Below are 3,987 nucleotides of genomic sequence, written 5' to 3'. Positions count from 1 at the left end.
AAAAAAAAAAAATCATTTAGTCAGCTACTTAGGCACATTGAAAATTCTACTATTTTCTTTATCTCTATGCTAAGGTACATGGAATCCAAAGATAAACAAGATAAGATTTGTACTTCTGATGGGTTCAGTCAGTGGGAGGCAGAATAATTCTGACATAAAAAATAAATAATTATTATACACTTACTATTAACAGTTACTGCCTGTTATAGAATGAGAACGGACTGTTCTGTGGGATGAGAGGTAGTGATTAGCCTCACCTTCATGGGTGGAGCTTCAAGGGGCAATCAGAAAAAAAAAGAAGAAAGAAGAAATAGAACAAAGACTTAAAAGTAGAGATGAGACTTGAGAAATGTCTGAAATCATTACCATCAAATTCTTAAGTGAAGGAAATAAATATCAATATTTCTTGCAGAAGAGGCACCCATCATAGAAGGATGAGAAAACAGAGCATGAAAGTAATAAGAAACAACTTTGATATGATTAAAGAAACTCAAGAGGTTGGGAAAGGTGAGGTAGTCCATAGACAAAGGTTACTATCAAACCAAACCTTCAATGTGAACAAGAGTACAGAGATGAAGGAGATATGGGAAAATAAACCATAAAGGCAAGAGAGGCTAGATAAAGTTGTCAGAAACTGTGGCAGAGAGTAGAGGAAAAGGAACAGTTGCTTGTAATTCTTGAAATAAAAATAGAAGAGCTTTTTGGAATATCTAGGGAATTAATATAGAACAAAAGTTGAGTTTCTCCTATAAACAAGCTAATACCAATTAAATTTCAGCCACAAACTAGCCACTGTACAATGTAGGGTTAAGCCAGCCCCTTTAGGGCGGGTTTGCCTGGGGCGGTTGTTGACAGATAAATTGAGCTCTCGGAGGCTGCGCTCCACTCTTTCTTTCCTACCTCCTGTGCTGTGCGGGAACTTCGGTTCTGTAAGTTTTATTTAATCATTAAAATTGCATATATTCTTTAATATTTGCCTGCATTTATTCACGCCGATACATTTGGCGCCCAACTCCCGTGGGGCTTTGCGGGGACCCAGCCCAATTCGGAGTCTCTTGGGGTCACCGCTGTGGCGGGCTCCCTGGGCGTGTGCACTGTACCCTTTCAGCCAGTCCAACTATGGTTGGGAACACAGCTGAGATTCTGAACACATATTTACATTAAAGGTCTCCATCCCTCTATTTTCAATTACATATTACTGATTCTCCATCTCTAACAATTACAAAAACACTTTCAACAACAAAATTATATGGAAGTTATTCTATGATCAAGTGGATTGCAAATTTTTGACGTTTGCAAAAGAGAGAAAAGAGACTTTAAAAATGTTTCTTCTTCCGTCTCCTCTTCTCCCTCTTCCTTTATTTCTATAGCCTTCTTTTATTTTTTTATTTTTTGTTCTTTTGAGAAGAAAGCAAACTTGCCTTGTGCCTCTGAAGAAAAAAGAGCAATAACTATTTTTTTCTTTTTGCACATTCCAATTTTATAAGGGGCCATAGGAAAGAAGAATATTTATCAGTGATCACTTACATTTTCTGAAAAATGTTTATCAAGAATATATATGCTCATAGAGATTTAATCCTATTCCCATCAGAATGTCTATGCTCCAGAAATCAAAGTAAAAACAAATGCTGATGAGGATTTGTAGAAAGGAGAACCTTAATTTCTGTTGTTGAATTACAAACTAGTACAGTCATTATATAAATGGGCATGGAAAAATACCCAAAAAGATAAAAATAAATCAACCATTTGATCTAGTTATACAGCTTCGTGTTGTATGCCCTAAAGACTGTATATCTACTCTACAGGTATGTGTTCAAACATGTTCTTTGTTACTCCAGCCACAATAGCTAGGAAATGTAAACTTCTTAAATGTCTTTCAATTGATTAATTGATAATAAAAAAATATGGTAAATATATACTGTGGAATACTATTTAGCCATAAAGAATGAAATCACAAAATTTTCATGTAGGTAACTGAATGGAACAAGAAAATATTATGCCGAATTGAGATAATCCAGACCTAGAAAGACAACTGCAGCATGTTTTGTCTTATTTGTGGATCCCAGCTTCAAAACTTTAGATAAGTGTATATAACCCAGAGTTACTATAGATACCATGAAATTGTAAAGGGCCCATAGCAAGGAAGTGGAAAAATAGGAGTTCTAGAAATGGAAGTAGAAGGACACAGATGCTTAAGAAGGCAGAAATGGGGAAAAATAGTGGGGGAAACAACAGGGAAGGGAAGAAGGAACACTACACCAAGGAAGAGACGTTCATCTGAAATAGAAAGTATACATTGTGCCTAGAATAGGGCCTAGCATATTCCAGACAACTAGCATATTCTAGGTACCTTATAAATATATTTGACTTTGTAAATGAAGCAGTGATGAAAGAAAAGTGTTCAGAAGTCAAGTCATACAGAATTAAATTCCAGTTCTATCCTAGTCCTTATACATTAGATGATATTAATAATTCTTGAGCTAGAATATTACTTTTCATATTAGTACTTCCCTCACAAAAACAGGATAGCGCATTTGTGAGTGTCAACTATCAAACTAGACCTCTAAAGTGTATACATAGATTCCACAGCCACCGCATTTTTGGCTACTGGGGCCTCAACAGATTATTGTGAAAATGATTAAAAATACTACTTAAAAGGTTTTAAGGCAGAATGTAGTGATGTTCAGGAAACATTAGTTTTTATTGTGTTTCCTTTTTATAACCTACTAATAATAATAGCAGGCAGTTATTGTGACTTCCAATATATTTTATTTATTACATTTAGTACAGGCAGCATTATATTTTGTGTCCTTTAAAAAAGATGGAGTTTCTCATTTTCTCTTTTTCCATATACCTTCTTACATGAAACAGTAAGTGGTGAATGGTTTGATGAGACACAAAATTATTAGTTTGCAAATTACATTCCCTCAAACTAAGTCTCTTGAATCATTTACCTCTTCTTTTTCCTGATCTTGATCTGCACACACACACACACACACACACACACACACACACACACACACACACACAGAGGGAGAGTTTTATAATTCTTTCTATATGAATTTGAATGTTTCCCCTGCCACAGCTCCTCATTTTACCCTTGATATTTTCATTAGTTCATTGAAAATTTTATATAATGTATTCCATATATTTACCCTTCTCCTTCCAGATTTGCTTCTTCATTCCTTATCACCCAATTTTTTCAGATTTCTTTATTTTTGTAGTTGCTTTTTTTTAAACCTATCAAGTACAGTTGCTATTCTCTTCTATGTGTGACCTTCTACTGTATCATGGTCAACCTGTCAAGGACCACAGCCTTAAATAAAACTGATTTTCTCTCTACAAAGATCAAATTGTCAGTAGCTCTTCCATGCACAACTCCTCCTTCCATGTTGTGATTTTGTCTAGCTGGAGCTTACACATGTCTTGTGCATGTTGTCTCAACTACTGTATTTTTACATGTGAAACTGTCCTACTGTGTCCAGAAAACAGTTTAATTTTAGTTATATAGATCTTTTGGCTCTTAGAATACCTCTACCCTCTGCTTCACAGTAATCTTTGAGCCTTGGAGGGGATAGAATTTGATATAGGCTTTCTATTTAGGCCTGAACATTCCAGTCTCTTATTTTCTGCGACTTGACCAGTTGTAAGTCTCTGTATTAATAACCATTTACTGCAGAAGTGAACTTCCTAATGAGGTCTGAGAGGGGCACTAATCTATGTGTAGAATAATAATTCTTTAGGAATCAGTTTAATACTCTATCCATTTAGCAGAATAACGGTAGGAGGCTTTCCTATGTGACCCACAAGCTATCTAGTTACATGGTCTTGATCTTGATATCAATTCCGTGACAGATGTTGCACCAATGGGCAACTCTTTCCAAGTTGGCCATTCTTGCAGCTCGCAGGTTTCTTAGTTGGTTAAGATTGATTTCCGGACAGAAATCTCAAGGTCCAAATCAGGAGCAGAAGGAGAGAGAGCACGAG

This window comes from Microtus ochrogaster, unplaced genomic scaffold, assembly GCF_000317375.1.
Source record: "Microtus ochrogaster isolate Prairie Vole_2 unplaced genomic scaffold, MicOch1.0 UNK59, whole genome shotgun sequence".
In the NCBI taxonomy this organism is placed as follows: domain Eukaryota; kingdom Metazoa; phylum Chordata; class Mammalia; order Rodentia; family Cricetidae; genus Microtus; species Microtus ochrogaster.
The sequence above is the reverse complement of the archived record's forward strand: the minus strand, read 5'-3'. Positions refer to the sequence as shown.